At 39.4% G+C, this 23,820-nt stretch overlaps 1 protein-coding gene and 1 non-coding gene across 3 annotated transcripts in view; both read right to left on the reverse strand.

Moving 5' to 3' along the window:
* The window catches only part of NEXMIF (neurite extension and migration factor), a 197,504-nt gene that overhangs the window by 64,501 nt on the left and 109,183 nt on the right, over positions 1 to 23,820 (reverse strand). The window lies entirely within an intron of this gene.
* MIR672 (microRNA mir-672) lies at positions 4,758 to 4,817 on the reverse strand. The gene has a single exon (NR_162697.1). It is a non-coding gene; the product is annotated as a microRNA mir-672 (primary transcript).

Raw genomic sequence — 23,820 nt, forward strand, 5'->3', positions numbered from 1 at the left:
GTGCACAGTGACTCCTGTTGTTGACTTAACAAATTGGCACTCTTGTTTATGGCGTCAGTAATCATCCTAGGCTCTTGTCATGAGTTGCCAAGGCTATGGAAGCCTCTTGAGTTTGCTGACTTCAATCTTATTTAGACAAGGCATAGTCAAAGTGGAAGTTCTCTGCTCCCTTCAGAGAAAGGTACCTCCTTCTTTGATGGTCCATTCTTTCCACTGGGATCTCACTCACAGAGATCTTTCATTTAGGTCTTTTATTTATTTATTTATTTTTGCCAGAGTGTCTTGGCTGCGAATAGTCTTCTATCCACTGGTTCACTCTCTAAAACTGGGCCTAACCGAAGCCAGGAACCAGGAGCGTCTGGGTCTCCCACACAGGGGCAGGGGTCCAGGGACTTGGGCCATCGTCTAGTGCTTTCCCAGGGCATAGCAGAGAACTGGATTGGAAGTGGAGCAGCCGGGACTCAAGCCAGCACCCTTATGGGATGACGGCCCTGCAGGCGGCAGCTTTACCCACTGCCACAGCGCCAGCCCCACACATTGATTTACTTATCAGTCCTAACCCAGAATCTCCTGGATTTCCACCTCCTAGAATGCCAAGCAAGTACCCTGCCATCTAGTGGTTATTTTTAGAAACTTCACCCTCCTTGTAGAAGTAATGAGACATCCTGCGAATATTTCATTTTCCACTCACATGGAATAGGGTGCAGTGCACCATACTCATAACTTTATCCCAGGCTTCTTGAAAGGGATTGTCTTAAAAGTTAGTAGTTTAAACACAGACCTACCACATAAGTGTACTCCTAGGTATTTACTCAAGTGAACTGAAAATGTGTGTCCACACAAAAACTTGCATGTGGATGTTTATAGAAATTTTATTTATAAATTTCAGACTATAAACTATCAATATGTCCTTAAACAGAAGAATGGATAAACAACCATATGATGAGATATTATTCAGTGATAAAAGGGAACTATTTGAAAGAAGATATTGATTCACACATGAATGAGTCTTTTGTTCTGTTTTAAAGATATATTTATTTATTTGAGAGGCAGAGTTACAGAGAGAAGGAGAGACAGAGAGCGAGGTCTTCCATCTGCTGGTTTACCCCCCCCCAAGTGGCCACAACGGCTGGAGCTGGGCCGATCTGAAACCAGGAGCTTCTTCCTGGACTCTCACGTGGATTCAGGGGCCCAAGCACTTGGGCCATCTTCCACTGCTCTCCCAGGCCATTAGCAGGGAGCTGGATGGGAAGTGGAGCAGCTGGGGCTTGAAGCAGCACCCATATGGGATGCCGGTGCTGCAGGCAGAGTATTAACCTACTATGCCACAGCGCCGGCCACATATGAATGAGTCTTAAATGCATATTGCTAAGAGACAGAAGCCATATCCCTATGACACTCTGCAAAAGGTAAAATTATAGGGACGGGACACTTGTAACTAGTTTCTGGGTGCTGTGGAATGGGGGACTGATTAATAGCAAACAGGAGGATGGCCGGCGCCGCAGCTCACCAGGCTAATCCTCCGTCTTGCGGTGCCGGCACACCGGGTTCTAGTCCCGGTCGGGGCGCCGGATTCTGTCCCGGTTGCCCCTCTTCCAGGCCAGCTCTCTGCTGTGGCCAGGGAGTGCAGTGGAGGATGGCCCAAGTCCTTGGGCCCTGCACCCCATGGGAGACCAGGAGACGCACCTGGCTCCTGCCATCGGATCAGCGCGGTGCGCCGGCCACAGCGCGCCGGCCTTGGCGGCCATTGGAGGGTGAACCAACGGCAAAGGAAGACCTTTCTCTCTGTCTCTCTCTCTCACTGTCCACTCTGCCTGTCAAAAAAAACAAAAACAAAAACAAAAACAAAAAACACACAGGAGGGGGCCAGCGCCGTGGGTTTTGGTTAATCCTCCACCTTGCAGCGCCAGCATCCCATATGGGCGCCTGGGTTCTAGTCCTGGTTGCTCCTCTTCCAGTCCAGCTCTCTGCTGTGGCCCGGGAGGGCAGTGGAGGATGGCCCAGGTGCTTGGGCTACTGCACCTGCATGGGAGATTCAGAAGAAGCACCTGGCTCCTGGCTTCGGATTGGCGTAGCGCCGGCGGTAGCGGCCATTTGAGGAGTGAACCAATGGAAGGAAGACCTTTCTCTCTGTCTCTCTCTCTCTCTCTCTCACTATCTATATCTCTACCTGTCAAATTAAAAAAAAAAAACAGGATTCACAGAGGAATTTTTAGAGTGATAGAACTCTTCTGCATGATACTGCAATGGTGAGTACATGGCACTATGCATTCATCAAAACCTGTGCAGTTGTAATTCACAAAGAGTAATCCTTAATGTATGTAAATTTTAAAATCCACCAAGATGTCAGAGAATCCCAGGATGGAATATAGACTGTGACAATGAATCTAACTGTATTACACACATGTGACCTAACTACATTGAAGGCTGGCACAAAGTTGGTTTAACTTTTGAAAACTGTGTTTTGATTAGAAACCATAAGGATAAGGACAACAAACTATTCATAAATCCTATATTCTAGTTGGTAAATTTATTTTCCACGGGGGTATAAGTGAATATTCTGGAAATGGTTTGCATATACTGGGATTTAAAAAATAAGTGAATGGATGTTGGATAGTGAAAGCCAGTTTCTCATTGTCAGAGCAAGAGGTTATGGATAAACATGAAAGGAAAGCTAGAATCAACCCCCCCCCCCCAGTACTGGATTAGAGTTGCACATATTAGTATGAAGTCACATTTAGCTTAATAGACATACAAATGAGTAGGAACACAATCATAGATAAATATATATACATGAGTCAGTACACAAACACGTATCACCTAGCTGTGTCCACTAAGATGGTATAGTAGCAATGACGGTTTGATAACAAGATCACTCCCAGATCTTAGTTTCTAAATACCTTCTACAATAAGAGAGAGCATGGTTCCTTGGAGAAATGGCCGGTTCCTTTGTTAAGGCAAGGAAAATACAATATTATTTTGGAGTATCTTGAGGTACCAGAAAATAAGGAAGTACTAAAGAGATAAAAGGAAGGGGAGACATCAAAGGAACACAGAAGCCAACTTGAAAGAATTCCCAATGGTCACAACAGCAATAATTTGAGCAGTAAAATAGGTAAGATGGTATTAGATTAAAACTTAGAGTAAATGAAATCAAGTCCATACAAGTATACATAAATGATCAAATAAAGAAATAAATGGTGGAGAAGAGACAGATCTCTTTTACATAAGAATTTCAAATAATATATGTAGGTTCTTTTCCTTTAAAGAGGTTGAATTTGGATGTGGGCTGGAATTACTTCCAAATAATAGAGAATTGAAAGGGGAAAAATAATAACTTTACAGTGGAAAAATATGGCAAACTCTACCTTAACAAGATGATCCAAGTTAACTAGTGATAGTTACTAGTGATAAGTCTTATTGATATTATACACCTTTTGATTTCATATGATGAAAATGGAACTTTACTTCTGTGGCATTCTCCAAAATTTTTATCCCCAATGAAATCGTAAGGGAAACATCAGACTAACATAAGTTGAAGGACATTATGCAAAAACCAGTACTCTGTTAATGTTATGAAAAACAAGAAAAAATTAAGAAACCGCCACAGATCAGAGCAGAATAAGGACACACGATAATTAAATGCAATGTGTTATCTTGGATAAGATCCTGATATTTTAGAAAAAATACAGATTAGTGGATAAACTGGTGAAATATGAATGAAGTTTGGAGGTTAATGGTAATAAGCCAGTGTTTCTTAGTTTTGATAAATGTGTTATTGTAATATAAAATTATAACATTAAGGGAAACTTCAGTGGGTGTATGGGAACTCTTTGTATCAGCTTTTCAACTTTTCTGTAAATACAAAATTAATTCAAAATAAAAATTTTTAAAAATTAAACCATATAGAAATATGAAAATGTTCACACGCACACACACACACATATACACACATTTTAAGGAGGAATAATAGTCTTCTGATGTCTGAAGTTTAGCATTATTTGACTGTGTGACCTTAAGCAAGTGACATTTGTCAACTCTGGGCATGAATTTTCCATGTGTACCAAGAGGGGTTGAACTAGATGGTCTCCAAAGGCCCTTTTAACTCTACCCAGTCTGGACTTCTTTTGGCTTAGGTGGGTGGTAGAAACACAGCCTGAAAGCTTCCCTTGGGCTTGTTTAACAAAATCAGCTGCTTTACCAACACAAGATCAAAGTAGAATATTCCATATGAGTTCCAAATCACCTGAAATCCTAGAGAGACAAGTTCAATAAGAATCAGCCTTCTTTCTGGATTGTGGTCTGCATTCTCTAGGAAATGAGGGAAATGTAAAGGTCAATCTGTATGTGGGGTTTAAAAAGAAGGGGAAATGAACCAAAAATTTATACAAATATTTATATGGTTAAGACATAACTTGCTTCTTGCCAAGCACTGGCTTCCCAACTAAACTGGTTAAGTTAGGACAGACACATTGTCAGTAAATTAAAATATTTTCAAAATGTCACTCTTTTTGCTGACCAGATATAGAGAGGTGATAATGGAGGCCAAATAATGCTTTATCCTAAAGGAGAGCTGGGAACACTCAGGGCAATCGTATTATTCTTATTCCCTAATTTGAAGATCTTATGGCAGGCCAAACCCATCAAGGAGACAACCTTTGACTTCCTAGAAACAGAATGTGCTAGCTTCAGACCCTGACATTTACCTCAACAGCTTTACAAGAAAGAGATGGCTGAGAAAGATGTGCACCCTCACTTTCGAAGATAGTGACTGTGTGTGATAAATATGTATACTCACACACAGTACACCAACCTCAAAACTAAAGGGCTAGATCACCATCTTGTAAGATATTTAAACCACCAAAAAGTCTTCTAGCCCATTCCAGCTGCCTATAGCCCAAGGTAAGATTAAAATAATAGAGAAAGAAAAAAAATCTACAATTCAGTGAAGATTTCCAAATTTTATCAGTTTGCAAAAGAATTAAGGGGTGTCTCACTGTCAACATTTCACATAGCTGTGCTTAAACCCAACATCTGCTTTCATATTTCACTTTTTCCTCAACTACAACTTTGAACAGGCACAACTATCAGTGTGACAGACAATCTGAGAATTTCTGGCTTTCCCTTGAAATAAACAGCTTTGAAGCCAATGGGCCTTTCTGCAGAGGTTGTTTCTTAAAGAAGTCTTGCTTATTTAGATAATTCTAATAAACAGTAAGGTGGATGTTTGGGTTCAGCTACTCAATAGATATTACATATTATTTATTTTATTAGAGAGAGAGAGAGAGAGAAAATCTTCTCCATGCACTGGTTCACTACCTGACTGCTCATAATAGTCAGGGCTCCCCCATGCTGAATTCCCAGGAGCTGGGAATTACATTGGGGTTTCCCACATGGGTGGCAGGGACCTAAGTGCTTGAGTCACCATCTGCTGCTTCCCAGGGTGTGCATTAGCAGGATGCTGGGAATGGAAGCAAAGCCAGAACTTGAATCCAGGCACATTGATATGGGATGCAGTTGTCCCAAGTAGTATCTTAATTGCTGCACCAAATGTCTGCCCTTAAGTATTTTTTTTTTTACCTTTTTTTTGGTTTGTTTATTTTACAGTACATTTTCTTCCAGTACAGAAGCTCCAATTAATTTCATAGTTTCCTCACAGAGACAAAATTATGGTTCTTCTTTCCATATTAATATATCCTTATTGAAGTTGACTTAAAATATTGTCTCACCGCCAGTGTACAACAATGCGAAAGTCACAGAGTAAATGGAATAATATAGAAAAGGCAAAATGAGGGATTCGTGTTGTGGCACAATGGGTTAAGCTTCTGCTCGAGACACAGGCATCATGTATTAGAGTTTCAGTTTGAGTCCCAGCTGCTCTGCTTTGGAACCAGATTCCCAGAAAAGCAGCAAATGATGGTCCAAATGCTTGGGCCTCTGCCAGCCATATGTGAGATCCGGATGGAGTTCCTGGCTCCTAGCTTCAGCTTGGCCCAGGCCCAGCCATTGCAGGCATTTGGGGAGTGAACCAGCAGATGGAATCTCTCTCTCTCTCTCTCTCTCTCTCTCTCTCTCTTCCTTTCAAATAAATAATTTTATAAATAAATTTTTTAAAGAATACTAAGCATATACTTTATAAAGGAGAAATGAGAGATAAAGACATATAGAGAAAAGACTAAGCATAAAGGGAAAAAAGGAAAGATGGAAAGAAAAGAGGGAAAATAAAACAGAAAAAAAGAAAAAGAAATAAAGGAATAAAAGAGGATAGTGAAATAAAGAAGCAATGAAGAGGCTGGCGCCATGGCTCAATAGGCTAATCCTCCGCCTAGCGGCACCAGCACCCCGAGTTCTAGTCCTGCTCGGAGTGCCGGATTCTGTTCCGGTTGCCTCTCTTCCAGTCCAGCTCTCTGCCATGGCCCAGGAGTGCAGTGGAGGATGGCCCACGTCCCTGGGCCCTGCACCCGCATGGGAGACCAGGAGAAGCACCTGGCTCCTGGCTTCGGATCAGTGCAGTGCGCCGGCTGCAGCGCACCGGCCGCAGCAGCCACTGGAGAATGAACCAACGGTAAAGGAAGACCTTTCTCTCTCTCTCTCTCTCACTGTCTACTCTGCCTGTCAAAAAATAAAAATAAAAATAAAGAAGCAATGAAGAAAGCCCTCAAATTACCACTGCTTTTTAATTTTATTGACCAGTGATACTGCAGACTTAAGATTTTTTGTTGAATGTGTTAAAATTGGATTTGAATTGCTATCTGTGTGTAGATAGGGAGATTTTTATAAAGGCCTCAGTAAGAGTTGGGTATTCTTCATAATGAATCCACTGATTCATTTTCCACCTAAGCAATTAGATCTTACTAGAATAGGTAGCTGCCAACAAAAAAATGCTTTTGGTAAACACACTCCTCGCAGAATCAAAGACCAAACAGACCCTTCCCATCCTGTTATTTACCACACTGGTCAACAGCACATGCGTGCATGCATGTGTGTGTGCACACATGTGAGCATGCACACACACACACATACTTCTTAAAACTGGGAGATTTCATTGGCTCCAAACAATAGCAAACTCTCAAAATGCAATAAAAGAACATATTATATATCAAAAAAAGAATCAATTAATCAAGAAGTCACAATAATTATAAGCATATATATATATATATATATATATATACCTAAAAACAGAGCTCCAAAATGTGAGGAGCAAAATTTGACAGAATTGAAGGGAGAAGTAGGCATTTCTAAAGTAATAGTTGGAGACTTCGATATCGTTATTCCAATAATGGATAGAGCAGCTATATGGCAGATTGAGAAAGAACAGAGGACTTGAACAACACCATAAACTAACAAGACCTAGCAGACATACAGAGAACACAGGAGCCAACAATAGCAGAATAAACAATCTCTGTTCTTTAACTGCTAAAGTGTCTGATTTTTATTGTCTTCTAGAATATGATGAATCAAGTAGATCAAAATTCAGTAAAGATAAATATTTATAAAGTACAAACAAGCTAGATGTAATATACATGGAAAGAACTTTACACCATACAAACAAAAAATACTCTCTTATATACATTGAACTAGGTTCATTTTGCAACTTGGCTTCAAAGAAAATCTTGATAAATTTTGAAACATTGAGATTTGGTAATCTACAGTTTCTGACAACACAATAAAATTAAAAACAAACAAATAAAACATCTTAATAACTTGGAGATGAAGAAATTCTCCTATATGAGGATCAAAGTGGAGCATTAAGTGGAATTTATACATTTCATAGATAAAGATTTAGTTAGAGAAAATTTACAACTCTAAATGTAGCCAGTGTAAAAGTTAATAAACGAAAAGACAACAAATTACATCAAAGAAGGGTGGAAAGGATAAAGTACTGAAAAAGAGAAAAAATTTAGATGAGGAAGTACAAACAAAACTAAGAGCCAGTACTTCAAAACGGTCAGTAAAATAGATAAACTCTTGAGATACACAATTAAAAAAGAAAGAATGATATATAATACTAGTAATAACAAAAAGCTAGTAATCTGTATATAGACAGAAACAAAGTAAACGGCAAATTATATGCAATCATATAGCAATGTATTTTTTAATCCCTAGCAAAATACACCAACAGACTGGTCAGCATAAATGAGAGAGGAAATCAATTGAGATCCACATCAGTCATCCCTCACAACCCTCATAGTTAACCTCCACCATGATCCACCCAAAACAGTCCACTTCACCAGCAGACACCTTCAGAGGCCCTGCAGTCCCCTCTATCCTGCCACAGATCCACTCTGAGAGACCCTAAAGACCCATTCCACTCCACCAAAGACCTACCTCAGAGACACCACAGTCCTCTCCACTATACCACAGACTCACCCTCAGAGATACTGAAGTTCACTCCACCCCACAATAGAACTTTCTCAGAGATCCCACAGTCTGCCCTACTCTGCTGCAGACCCGCCCTCAGAGACCCCACAGTTGAATAGTTCCTCTACTGATAGTCCTGTCAGTGAGACATGACTCATCACGTTCATCAGAGATCTTTCTTCACTTAGAGCACAAAAATCAATCTTTGCATGCACCTGTCCCTCATCCGCACTCTCTCATTTGCCTCTGGGGGTGACTATAGTTGCAGACGCTAAAATGCAACCCACTTTATTTTTGTTACTCCTTTCCTGCTCCACTGGGCCTCCTGGCAGCGTGGCCTGCGAGTTCACATTTTTAAGTACTCATGGTGTATTCTTAGGACAGGCCATATGTTAAGCTACAAAACAAGATTCATAAATTTAAAAATGTTAAAATCATACAAAGTACCCACTAATTTGTGTGTAACTTTGGGAAGCTTCCTTCTTTCTGGGCCTCGGTTTCTCCTTCTATAAAATAAGAGTGTATGTGGGAGGTTTAATGGCCTTTAAGGACCCTTCTGCCCCAAACAGTCTGACTCTAAATGAAATATTTTTTTCACTGAATGCAATGCACTTCAGTGCTTTGAAAACTTTGACAATTAGGAGCTACTAACAGCTTTTTGAAAAAAGCTTTCTAAGGGACACTATGAGAAACAGTGACTTGATCAGCTCTTGCCCTGACTGTTGATGAACAATTTAATACTTTATCCCTTTCAGTACTTTTTTTGTTCTAGTTAATGCTATTGGTTGAACTCTGTAATTAACACAAATTTATTCCTAGGTGTTGAAATTTAACTGAAAAGTGATCCCCGTTAAATATAAGAGTGGGAATAAGAGAGGGAGGAGATATACAATTTGGGACATGCTCAATCGGACTTGCCCCAAATGGTGGCGTTAGAAACGTGCCAGGGGATTTCAATACAATCCCATCAAGGTGGCATGTACCAATGCCATCTCACTAGTCCAAGTGATCAATTTCAGTTCACAATTGATCACACTGATAGGTCTAAGAATCAAAGGGATCACACAAACAAGACTAGTGTCTGCTAATACTAACTGATAGAATTAAAAAGAGAGAGAATGATCCAACATGGGAACTGGGATGCACAGCAGACTCATAGAATGGCAGATGTCCTAAACAGCACTCTGGCCTCAGAATCAACCCTTAATGCATTCGGATCCGGTTAAAAAGCCCATGAGAGTATTTTAGGCATGGAAAGCCAAGACACTCTGGCAAAAAAAAAAAAAAACCAAACAAAAAAAACAAAACAAACAAACAAAAAAAACACCTAAATGAAAGATCTCTGCGAGTGAGATCCCAGTGTAAAGAATGGGTCATCAAAGAAGGAGGTACCTTTCTCTGAAGGGAGCAGAGAACTTCCACTTTGACTATGCCTTGTCTAAATAAGATCGAAGTCAGCGAACTCAAGAGATTTCCATAGCCTTGGCAACTCATGACAAGAGCCTAGGGTGATTACTGACACCATAAACAAGAGTGTCAATTTGTTAAGTCAACAACAGGAGTCACTGTGTACTTACTCCTCATGTGGGATCTCTGTCCTTAATGTGTTGTACAATGTGAATTAATGCTATAACTAGTACTGAAACAGTATTTTATACTTTATGTTCTGTGTGGGTGCAAACTGATGAAATCTTTACTTAATATATACTAAACTGATCTTCTGTATACAAAGCTAATTAAAAATGAATCTTGATGTGAATGGAATGGGAGAGGGAGCGGGAGATGGGAGGGGAGCAGGTGGGAGGGAAGTGATGTGGGGGGGGAAGCTATTGTAATCCATAAAATGTACTTTGGAAATTATATTTACTAAATAAAAGTTTTAAAAAAAGAAAAAAGCTTTCTAAAATCCCTCATCCTGTTTTTATTCACTTTTTAAAACCATATATAGTACAAATAACTTTTATATGAGTTTTGACAGGTGCATACAGTGGTATAAACCACTACCACAATCATAATTCAGAACAGTTTCATAACCTCATAATTTCTTTCATACTACCCCCTTTGTAGTCAATCCCTCCCTTAGCCCCTAATAAAACTGACTTGCTTTCTATTTCTATAGTTTTGGTTTTCCAGAAAGTCTCAATCTTAATTCTAAGGGCTTCAGTTTTCTCCTGTGTAAAATGTTCCTTAATATTTGCATCCCATATGGGCTCTGGTACACATCCTGGTTCCAATCCAGCTCCCAGCTAATGGGCTTGGGAAAGCAGCAGAAGATGGCCCAAATACTTGGGCCCCTGAATACATGTGGGAGACTCGGATGAAACTCCTGGATCCTGGATTTGGCCTGGTCCAGCCCTGGCCATTGAGGTCATTTTAGGAGTGAACCAGTGGATGGAAGATCTCTCTCTTTATGTAACTCTGCCTTTCAAATATATAAATAAATCTTTAAAAAATGAAGCATGGGGGCCTGTCAATCTTGCGTTCACAAGAAATCTGGACAGAAAAGTCCCAGAAAAATTAGAGAACCATATTTTCATTGTGTTTCTTTACTCATTTATGACACCCTCTGAGGAGCTGGTCACTTGGAGATCTACAGAATTTAGTGTAAAAGCCTGATGCATTCAACCAAGAATTTGGGGCTAACATGGATCTAAAAACACGAAGTAGAGAATAGAGTTCAGCAGCCTTACTTAATAGATGAGGAAACTGAGTCATATAATATCCAGACTTTCTGACACCAAATCCATTGTTCTTCTAGTGTACTATAATATACACTGCCTTTGAAGCACTTCCCCCTCAACGCCCACACCTTCAGTGCCTGGATTTCAAGACATTCTAGTATCAGTCACACTTGCATCTTGTGTGATGTTTAACACATATTCATTATTTAGCTGAATGGTGAAGGTGTTTGGTTTTCTGTGGAAAAACAAAGAGAGCTGAGTAAATAAATAGTGGAACCCGGGAAACTCAGTCCATTATTGGTAGAATTGGCTTTTAAATAGGAAGGATCCATCAAGTGGAAGAACTAAAATATATCAATATGGCTTTGATATTTTTGAAAAGAAAATTTCAATATGTATTCTTTCCCAGACAGAGTAAGATAATGACTGCAAGGTATAAACTGAATCATCCTGTACTACTTGAAAGCTGCAATCCTTTGCAATTACCAACCTGGAAACAAGTGCTATAACATGAGGTCCAAGGATTACTCATAGTAGCTAGTATTCGTTAGTAGCCAGGAGCTAAACTTATATATATTCTACCTCACTTAATATTTACAATATTTAACATTAACAATTATTCAAGGGAAATTATTGTTATCCATATTCTAAAAAAGGAGAAAAATGAAGCATATGAAAGCAGCAGCAACGTAGCTAAGGTCCCATAGTAACTACCAGAAAGAGGAACTCAAAGCCAGGTTAAACCTTAAGGCTGTATTCTTCTACCCCAAGACCGCAAGACTTTCTCCAGTCGTCTATACATATAATAAACTTTAGATCCCCTCATCCTGGATTAAAGATCTCTCAAGACAAGGCAGATATTAATTACCTATGCAAGATCACCTATAAATATGACTTCTCCTTTCATTTCCTTCCACATACCACCTATAGGCCATGTATCATGGGACTGGCTCCTTCCAGTAAGAAACACTTAAGAAAGCATCCCATTTGAAGAAAAGTTGTCTCCATTTCAAAGTCTCATTGTTAATGGGATTCCCTTACGTCTAGTATTAAAACTTCAAGTCACCTATTTAGCATAATCCATAGACTCAAATCTTCTACAAGCTTAAGGTGTTCACTTGCAGCCCTATTCTTCAGTTAGTAGCAATTATCACACAGCTTACACTGAGGAGACTAGCAGCCAGAACTATGGAGTTCTGCTGCCAGTAAAAGTCATCCATTCCTCTAAACAAAGTGGTGTTACCTAGCTATCTTCCTGAGTGATAGGCTAATTAGATTCTCTGAGCTCATACCCCATAAAACTTGCAGAGGAGATCAGTTGCATCATACAACCAGCTTCCCACTTTTCTTGGCTTTCCATAGCACAGTAACAGGGTTCCTTTGTTTTTCATCAGGGTCTCAGGATGCTAAAATCCTGAGTGTTGTGGTAAGAAAACCCTCACCTTCCAAACATGGAGAAAAATCTCTAAGTAAAGGGGCAAGTGCATATATGATAACTTACCACTTGAACATAAAAGAAGGGAAAATATAGCTTCAAAGAGAACATTTACATGATCCAAAAAAAAATCCATCTCCCTCCAACCAGATTACCTAAATCATAATTTGTTGAAAAATATAGATTAGATAGAAGGCAGAATGGGACTCTGGAAGTAATTAGGAAGGAGAGTTTCATGCTATCAGTATTTCTAGCAGTAAAGTATTTCTACTCAGTAAAGTAGTAACTAACACACCTCAGAAACTATTTTATTCACTTTTAATCACTAATAATAATTCGTCACATGGAATTTATACATCATATCCAAATACAATCCAAACTTAGTTAAAGGTACACACACATACACACATACACACGTGCATGTGTGAGCACATACACACGTGCACCCCTGCAAGCAAATTAACATATGGTTTCCCTAGCTTGATAGCTGTTTTTTAAAAAAGGTTTATTTAAATAAATTTTATCAGCATCTTAAAGTAAAATAAATCTTAACCAAATTATTTAGTATCTTTAATTTTCATTGTGTTTAATATTTCATATTATTTTAAATTTTTTTCTCCCAAAGAAATCTTTTATTTAAGGAATACAAACTTCATGCATTTCATAAGTACAACTTTAGGAATATAGTGATTCTTCCCACCATATCCGCCCTCTCACCCCCTCCTCCTTTCTCTCCCATTCCCAGTCCTATTCTCCATCATATTCTTTTTTTTAACTTTTATTTAATAAATATAAATTTCCAAAGTACAGCTTATGGATTACAGTGGCTTCCCCCCCAATAACTTCCCTCCCACCCGCAACCCTATCATCTCCTGCTCCCTCTCCCATTCCATTTACATCAGGATTCATTTTCAATTATCTTTATATACAGAAGATCAATTTAGTATATATTAATAAAGATTTCAACAGTTTGCACCCACACAGATACACAAAGTGTAAAGTACTTTTTGAGTACTAGTTATACCATTAATTCACATAGTACAACACATTGAAGACAGAGATCCTACATAAGGAGTAAGTGCACAGTGACTCCTGTTGTTGATTTAACAATTGACACTCTTATTTATGACGTCAGTAATCATGCTAGGCTCTTGTCATGAGCTGCCAAGGCTATGGAAGCCTTTTGAGTTTGCCAACTCTGATCTTATTTAGACAAGGCCACAGTCAAAGTGGAAGTTCTCTCCTCCCTTCAGAGAAAGGTACCTCCTTCTTTGATGACCCGTTATTTCCACTGGGATCTCACTCGCAGAGATCTTTCATTTAGTTTTTTTTTTTTTTTTTTTTTTCACAGCGTGTTGGCTTTCCATGCCTGAAATACTCTCATGGGCTTTTTAGCCGGATCTGAATGCATTAAGGGTTGATTCTGAGGCCAGAGTGCTGTTTAGGACATCTGCCATTCTATCCATCATATTCTTTTGACAAATAATCAATCAATTAAAAAAAAAGTCAGGCTCACTTTCTCTTCATTCAAGGATCATACAAGAAAATGATCAATTGAATACTACATAGGACGATACGATGCCAAGAGGAGGAAGGACAAGGTAAAAAAGATAGAAGTCAGGGCTGCAGTACACAAAGGAAGTCTCAGGAGGAAAAGAAATAGGAGAAAGATAAGCTGAGAGCAACAGAAATCAGAGTAAAGAAGATAAGATTAGAGAAACAAATCTGAACAGTAGGAAAGTATGAGAGACCATTTCAAGAAAAGCTATCATTTACTGAATTTTACAGAAGCCCAGAGGACTTAAATGCTCTTCCAAGATCATAAAAAAGGCAAAACCAGGGCTACAGACCAAGTCCTTTGACTCCAAGTTCAACACAACTGCAGTTTTTTCTCCTTATGTGATGGGTCACTGGCTGGCTGAATTGGGAAAACCTTCAGTAGTGAACAAAGCACAAGAGTAACACTGACTTTTTAATTCCAGATAATATTCATTTAGTTATTTACTTTTTATACCTTAGTTTATCCTGATGTTATTTATCATAATAATAGTCCAAAAATTCCCAGAGAGGATGTGAAGCTAAAGAAGAGAGTTGAGAAAACAGTTCAAAAAGAAATACCTCTGGGGCTGGTGCTGTGGCCTAGTGGGTAAAGCTGACACCTGCAGTGCCGGCACCCCATACTGGCGCCAGTTCAAGTCCAAGCGGCTACATTTCACATCGAGCTCTCTGCTGTGGTCTGGGAAAGCAGAAGATGACCCAAGCCCTTGGGCCCCTGAACCCCTCCACCCCCCTTAGGAGACCCAGAAGAAACTCCTGGCTCCTGGCTTCAGATCGGCCCAGCTCCAGCCGTTGCGGCCATTTGGGGAGTGAACCAGTGGATGGAAGATACCTCTCTCTCTGCCTCTGCCTCTGCCTCTCTGTAACTCTGACTTTCAAGTAAAATAAATAAATAAATAAATAAATCTTTTTTTTTAAAAAAGAAATACTTCATTCAATTGAGATTCTTTAAGGAGCTGTTATAATTAGATGCATAGCCTTAATTTAAAAAAAAAAGACAGAAAGCAAACAACTCAGAGCCTCCACATTACTTGCATTGAATTCAAAATATAGCAGCCAGTGCTGTGGCATAGTGGGCAGAGCCACCGCCTGCAGCGCTGGCATCCCATATGGGTGCCGGTCCGAGTCCTGACTGCTCCACTTCTGATCCAGCTCTATGCTATGGCCTGGGAAAGCAGTAGAAGATGGTCGAAGTGCTTGGGCCCCTGCACCCACACAGGAGACCTAGGAGAAGCTCCTGGATCCTGGCTTTGGATCGGCACAGCTCCGACAATTGTAGCCAATTGAGGAGTGAACCAGCAGATGGAAGAACTCTCTCTCTCTCTGCCTCTCCTTCTCTCTCTGACTCTGACCTTCAAATAAACAAATAAATTTTTTTAAAAATTTGAAAATATAAAGAAAACCAAAAGGCAGATGAATAGTATGCTGAAGAAAAAGGTACATAATTGTCCCAGGTCCCTCCTTGAGACAAGATGCTTTTCCAAGAACCGCCAATAGGTGACACCAAATAGAGACCGGAACAATTCTTTGCATTTTTTAAAAGATTTTTTTTTTTAAATTTTAAAGACAGAATTACAGTGAGAAGTAGAGCCAGAGAGAAGAGAGAGAGAGAGAGAGAGAGAGAGAGAGAGAGAGAGACAGGTCTCCCATCTGCTAGTTCACACCCCAATTGACTGCAATGGCCAGAGCTGAGCTGATCTGAAGTCAGGAGCCAGGAGTTTCTTCTGGGTCTCCCATGCAGATACAGGAACCCAAGGACTTGGGCCATCTTCTACTGCTTTCCCAGGCCATAACAGAGAGCTGGATCAGAAGTGGAGAAGCCGAGATTTGAACCGGTGCCCATAAGGGATGCCAGCACTGCAGGCTGGGGCTTGAACCCGCTGCACCACAGTGCCAGCGCCAATTCTTGGCATTTTAAAGACAAGTATTATAGACTGAAAATGGATGAGATTGAACTGATGCTATATTTGATACAATAAGCATCGTGTGAAACCATCTACATAAGAGCATGTGCATATATGAATACACACACATATGTACACACATTTCCTTTCGCAACTAGTGAGCTGGTAGCTACATCAGAACTAGAATCCATGTTTCTGTGGCTGGCACTGCAGTGTAGTATAGTAAGCCTCTGCCTATGCTGTCAGAATCCCATATGGGTGCCTGGTTTGAGTCCTGATTGCTCCATTTCTGATCCAGCATCCCTGCTGATGGCCTGGGAAACCAGTCGAAGATGGCCCAAGTGCTTGGGACCCTGCACCCACATGGGAGACCTGAAAGAAGCTTCTGGCTCTTGGCTTTGGATCAGCCTACCTCTTGCCATTGCAGCCATTTGGAGAGTGAACCAGCAGATGGAAGACCTCTCTCTCTGTCTCCCTCACTCTGTTTATAACTTTGCCTCTCAATTGAATAAATAAATCTTTTTTTTAAAAGAATCTATGTTCAATCAACCAGAATGTGAATTCCATTAGAGCAGTTTTCATTTGTATGTAATACTGATGTATCACCAGAACCACCAGTATTCAGTGGTGTTATTGAGCACATATATTCATTTAGTATACATTAAGAGCTCAATAAAGACTTTCATGCAATTATTTCATTGTGTTGGTCAAATGAGATAAGGGTTGTGAAATTATTTACTATAAATTACAATATATAATATACATAAAAGAGATCATTAACATTATAATCACAGCATTTCAGAACTTGACAGTACTTTATTATAGTACTTTTTTTATCAGTCATGGATACTACATGTTCAGAATCAGAGTTTCTGAACAGATTTGTCCAAGATAGATTCATTGTCATCCCTCTAGCACATCCTGAGAAATGGACAATGCGTTACTGTTCTTAACTCCAAAAAACTAGTACTGACAGGATATTGACATGTTACTGTATTTAATCAACACAATCAGTTTCCAAGGTAGGAGTGACTGTCCCAATTTGGCAGGTAGGAAAACTGTGAGCCCCAAGAGTTTAATTGGCAGATCCAAGTACAAAAGCCAAGAATAGGCCATTAATCAGTCAGATCCTCTCATTTTACAGATAACTATATAATTATACATTCCAGTTTGTATCCTGAATGATTGTACACTAACAGACTCTCTGGAAACAACCCAAGTAGGAATATAAAGTCATACTGCTGTTTTGATCAACATTCATAGTACTATTATGGAACAGAAAGTGTCATAGAGGTCCACAATAGTATAATGGATCCAGATCGAAATATTCTTAAATACCTTATTCTAGTTCTGTACTTAGCCATGTGCCAGGTAACATGCTATTCACTGGGGGGAACAAAAAAGAAGTATAGTCCCTGTCCCTGAGGAGCTCCTAGTTTACCTAGGAATGCTGTGTTGGATCCACATGAAACAAACACTTTCACAACAATATAAGGAAGCATATGTAATTGACACAAACCAATTAGCCAACAATATACAACTGAGTATATAATTGACATGAAACAATTACAGAACAATGTGAGACTGAATATAAAATTGACTTCCTGCTTTTTAACTCCCTGTTGGTCCACAAATGACACCCCATACATTCCTGTATTATCATGAAACCTCAGGGAACTTTGTATTGGCTTTAATTTCTAAACAAATAAAGCTGAGCCCTGGGAACTTGGCAATGTTTCAGTCTCTGCTGTCAGTGAGGTACCTCCACCCCTCCAGACAGACCTGAAGAGGACACAGAATCTTTGCATTAGTGGAATAAATCATGTCAATAGAAATTGCTAATCAGGAAGAGTCCGTTTAATCAATATTTCTATAAAGAATGCATACTTACTTGATTTACCCTTATTTTTTGTTGCTCAAACAGATACATGATTTATTTTTAGAAGACATATAGGTAAACAATTAGGTAGCAATTTATATTTTATATTTTTAAAATTAATTTTCAGTTTCCTTAGAAAACTGAATGATTAATTTTATGTACCAAAATTAGCTGTAATAAATCCTTTCAAGATCACTGGTGGAATATCTAGAATTAATGCCATACTATCTTCTTTCTGAGTTAAGGCAAATATGAATATTTCATTCTCGAGTCATGGCCCTAAATCTAGCAGAATCTACTCTCTCTTGCATCACTTTTCAATGCTAGAAATACCTGTCTTATTCCCTCTTTGTTTCACAGTTAGTTGAAGGCAAGGGATTTCTAGCTGCCCACCCTGTCTCCAAAACATTTTCCACAATGTTGCTAGAAGAACACACTTAAAAATATCCCTTTGCATATGTTTTCATCTCGCTATGCAAAACAAGCAATATTTCCCACTGGCATTAAGGTACTTCATGATCTAACCCTAGTGCATTTTTTAAAGATTTATTTTATTTATTTGAAAGACAGAGTTACAGAGAGAGGTAGAGCCAGAGAGAGAGGTCTTCCATCTGCTGGTTCACTCCACAAATGGCCACAACGGCCAGAGCTGGACCAACCCGAAGCCAGGAGCCAGGAGTTTCTTCTGGATCTCCCACATGGGTGCCTGGGCCAAGGACTTGGGCCATCTTCTACTGTTTTCCCAGACCATAGCAGAGAGCTAGCTTGGAATTGGAGTAGCCGGGACTTGAAGTGGCACCCATAAGGGATGCCGGCGCTGCAGGCTAGGGCTTTATCCGCTACACCACAGTGCCAATCCCTAACCCTAGTGCATTTTAATACTCTCTACCACTACTCCTTAGTATGAAGTCTTGCCAAAAAATTCCAGTTACTGTTTCCCCCACATGACAGTGTTTCTATTTCTGTCTGCCCTTAACACTATTCATTAACCACACAGGGAATTTTATTCTTTTCCTATTCAGGTGCTAGTCTTCCTTCACTAACCTGTCCAAGAATTTCCAAATAAATTTGCATTTATCTAAATGAGATGACTTATACTCAGTTAAGTAGATAAATGGAAATCATAGGGCATAGTGGCAAATGTATGGCTAAGTTTTCTTGGCAAATAATTCCCTGGAGGTTAGGGTCAATGCTGTTAAATAATTTCATACTGTGCTACATTTGGAGAGGGATTTACAAAGTGTATTTCATTAGGTATCTATACACCCAACAATAAATTTAATATTAGAATTATAAAACTTGAACTGAAAGGAGTACTTAGAACGTCATCTAGCTCAATTCTCTTTATTTTAAAACATATATGTGGCAATGGGCATTGGTCCTAATGATTAAGATATTTGCATCCCGTATCAGAGTTTCTGGGTTTTGAGTCCTGGCTCTGTTCCTGATTAGAGCTTCCTGCTAATGTAGACTCTGGGCGGCAGCAGCTGATGCCTCTAATGGTTGAATCCCTGTGAGAGACCTGGATTGAGTGCCAGCTCCTGGCTTCAGCCCAGTCCATCCCCAGCTGTTGCAGGCATTTGGGGGAATGAACCAACAGTTAGGAACCCTCTATCAATTTTCTCTCTGAGTTTGTCTGCCTCCCAAATAAATTAATATAAATCAATCAATACTTTTTAAAAACCAACTCAAAATTGATTAAAGACTTAAAGACTTGAAACTGTAAAACAACTAAAAGAATGCATGGTGTGAAATTGCACAACATTTGTCTGGGCAATAAATTTTTGGATTTGACCCCAAAGGCACAGGCAATAAAATAAAGAATAGACAAGTGGAATTATTCAAATTTAAAAAATCTTGCACAGCAAAGGAAACAATTAACAAAGTGGAGAGCTAGCCTAAAGATTGGGAGAAAATATCTGTAAGCCATATATTGAATACAGGGTTAGTATCCAAAACATACAATGAGATCAAACTTAATAGCAAGAAAACAACCCGATTGAAAATTGAGCAAGAGGGGAGGGCGTTTAGAGCAGCAGTTAAGAAGGTGCTTAAGCTTTTGTGGCACAGCAGGTTAAGCCACTACTTGGGACACCTGCATACCTTATCAGAGTGATGGTTTGAGTCCCAGCTACCCTGCACTTCTAATCCAGCTTCCTCCTAACGTACACGAGAGGCAATGGATGATGGTTCAAGTCCTTGGGCCCCTGCCACCCACATGGGAGATCCAGATGGAGTTCCTGGTTCCTGGCTTCAGCGTATAGCTCTAGCTGTTGCAGGGATTTGGGGAATGACCCAGCAACAGGAAAATCTCTTTGTCACTTTCTGTCACTCTGTTTCAAATAAATCTTTTTTGAAAAGTTGTTGGGATGCTGGCATACCATATTGCAATGCCTGAGTTTGATTCTAGCATTTCTACTAATGCACACCCTGGGAGGCAGCAGGTGATGGCCCAAGTACTTGGGTCTCTGCCACCTACATGAAAAACCTGTCTTGAGTCCCAGGCTTCTGCCTTTAGCCTGGCCCAGCCTGGCTCAGCCTGGCTGTTGTGGACATTTGGGGGAGTGGTCCAGTTAATGGAAGATTTTTTCTCTCTCTCTCTTTCTGTCTCTATCTCTCTCTCTCTCCCTCCCTCTCTCTCTCTCTCCCTGCCTTTCATATAAATAAAAATAAATTTAAAAAATTATAAATGGGCAAGAGACCTGAATAATATTTCTCAAAAGAAGTTATACAAATAGAATGCTCAGCATTGGTAGTCATTAGTGAAATGCTAATCAAACCACAATGAGATATCACCTCACACTGTCAGAATGGTTGTTATAAAAAGATGAAAGATAACAAGGGGCCAGCGCTGTGGCATAGTGGGTAAAGCTGCTGCCTGCAGTGCTGGCATCCCACATGGGCGCCGGTTCGAGTCCCGGCTGCTCCACTTCCGATCCAGCTCTCTGCTATGGCCTGGGAAAGCAGTAGAGGATGGCCCAAGTCCTTGGGCCCCTGCATCCGCATGGGAGACCTGGAAGAAGCTCCTGACTTCAGATCAGCGTAGCTCTGGCCGTTGCGGCCAGTTGGGGAGTGAACCAACAGATGGAAGACACTCTCTCTCTCTGTCTCTCTCTCTCTCTCTCTCTCTGCTTCTTCTCTCTCTGTAACTGACTTTCAAATAAATAAATATTTTTTTAAAAAAAAGAAAGATAACAAATGTTGGAGAGGATGTGGGAAAAGGAAACCCTTTATGCTGTTAGGGGAATGTAAATTAGTACAGCCATTATGGAAAGTTGTATTAAAGTTCCTTAAAATCTATAAGTAGAGGACAGATATTTTGTATAGCAGTTAAAACTCCACTTGGGATGTCCACATTCCATATCAGAGTGCTTGGGTTCAAGTACCAGCTCCACTTCCAATTATACCTTCCTGCTAACATGCACCCTAAGATGCAGCAAGTACTTGGATGTACTAAGATGCTCAAGTACTTGGACCTTTGCCACCCACATGGGTGACCCACATTGAGTTCTGGACTCTTGGGTTTGACCTGATCCAGCCCTGGCTGTTGCAACGTTTCAGGAGTGAATCAGCAGATGGAAGATCTCTCTGTGTCTCTATCTCTCTGTGTCTGTCTCTCGCCTTTCAAATGAAATGAAATGAAATAAGTAATTTAAATGTATCAGATTGATATAAGTGCAATTTTCCTTTAATTTTTAAATTTTTAAATAATTTCAGACTAATAAAATTTATAAAAATAAATTTTGCAAAGAACTCCTGTATACACCTTAAACAGAATCACCAAATTTTAACTTTTTATTACATTTACTTTATCCTATCCTTCTTCCCTCCCCATCTATTTTCTCATTACAGTCATATTTGTTCCCTTTACCCCATATATCTCTTTGTGTCTCTTTCTTTCTCTACCTCTAATGTACTATGTTCTGGTTATAACTGCCCTGTAGTATGTCCTGAAATTTGGTATTGTGATGCCTCTGGCTTTGTTTTTTGTGGTACAAGATTGCTTTAGCTATTCGAGGTCTCCTGTGCCTCCATATGAATTTCAGCATCATTTTTTCCAGATCTGAGGAGAATGTCTTTGGTATTTTGATTGGTATGGTATTGAATCTATAAATTGCTTTTGGGAGAATGGACATTTTGATGATATTGATTCTTCCAATCCATGAGCATGGAAGATTTTTCCATTTTTTGGTAATATACCATAATTTATTTATCCAGTCCTCAGTTGATAGACATCTTGGTTGATACCATATCTTAGCTATTGTAAATTGAACTTAGATGAACACGGGGTACAGGACACTCTTTCATATGCTGATTTCATTTCCTTCAGATAAATTCCCAGAAGTGGGATGACTGGATTATACAGTAGGTCTATATTCAGCTTTCTCAGATAGCTCCATATTGTCTTCCACAGTGGTTGTACCAGTTTACATTCCCACCAACAGTGGATTAAGATACCCTCTCCCCACTTCCACGCCAGCATTTGTTGTTTGATGATTTCTGTATGAGGACCATTCTAGCAGGGATTAGGTGAAACTGCGTTGTTTTGATTTGCATTTCTCTGAGGGCTAGCAATCCTGAGCATGTTTTCATGTGTCTATTGGCTATTTGAATTTCCTCTCTTGAAAAATGTCTCTTCAGAATCTTTGCCCATTTCTTGACTACATTGTTTGCTTTGTGGTTTCTTAAGCACTCTATAGATCCTGGAAGTTAATCTTTTGTCAGTTTCATAGTTTGCAAATATTTTCTCCCATTCTGTTGATTGCTTCTTCACTTTGATAAGTGTTTCTTTTGCAGTGCAGAAGCTTTTGAGTTTGATGTAATCCCACTTGTTAATTTTGGTTTGATTGTCTGTGCTTCTGGGGTCTTTTTCAAGAAGTCTTTCCCCATGCCAATGTCTCTTAGGGTTTCCCCAATGTTCTTTAGTAATTTGATTGTATCACATCGTAGATTTAAGTCTATGATTCATTTTGAATGCATTTTTGTGTAAGGTATAAGGTAAGGATCTTATTCCATGCTTCTGCATGTGGAGATCCAGTTTTCCCAGCACCATTTGTTGAAGAGACTGTCTTCGCTCCAGGGGTTGATTTTTGCTCCTTTATCAAAGATAGATTGTTCTAGATATGTGGATTAATATCTGGGGTTTCTATTCTGTTCCATTGGTCTACATGTCTGTTTTTTTGTACCAGTACCATGCTGTTTTGATTATAACTGCCCTGTAGTATGTTTTGAGGTCTGGTATTGTGATACCTCCAGCTTTGTTTCTATTGTTTAAGGTTGCTTTAGCTATTCAGGACCTCTTGTGTTTCCATATGAATTTTAGCATCATTTTTCTAGATCTGAAAACAATGTTGTTTATATTTTGATTGGGATCCCATTGAATCTATAAATTGCTTTCAGCAATATGGACATTTTGATGAAGTTGATCCTTCAAATCCATGAACTGGAAGATTTTTCCATTTTTTAAGTCTTCTATTTCTTTCTTCAATGTTTTGTAATTTTCATCATATTGATCTTTTACATCCTTGGTTAAACCTATTCCAAGATGTTTAATTTTTGTAGCTATTATGAATAGCATTTATTTTAGAAGGCCGTTCTCAGCCATGGCATTGTCTGTATACAAAGGTATTGATTTTTGTGTGTTGATTTAATATCCTGATACTTTACCAAATTCTCTTATGAGTTCCAATAGTCTCTTTATGGAGTCTTTTGGGTTCCCTATATATAGAATCATGTCATCAGCAAAAAGGGATATTTTAACTTCTTCCTTCCCTATTTGTATACCTTCGATTTCTTTTTCTTACCTGATGGCTCTGGCTAAAATTTCCAGGACTGTATTAAATAGCAGTGGTGAGAGTAGCCATCCTTGTCTTGTTCCAGATATTAATGAGAATGCCTCCAATTTTTCCCCATTCAGTAGGATGCTGGCTGTGGGTTTGTTATAAATTGCTTTGATTATGTTAAGGAATATTTCTTCTATACCAAGTTTACCTTAAGTTTTCA

The sequence above is a fragment of the Oryctolagus cuniculus genome, chromosome X, assembly GCF_964237555.1.
Source record: "Oryctolagus cuniculus chromosome X, mOryCun1.1, whole genome shotgun sequence".
Taxonomy (NCBI): Eukaryota; Metazoa; Chordata; class Mammalia; order Lagomorpha; family Leporidae; genus Oryctolagus; species Oryctolagus cuniculus.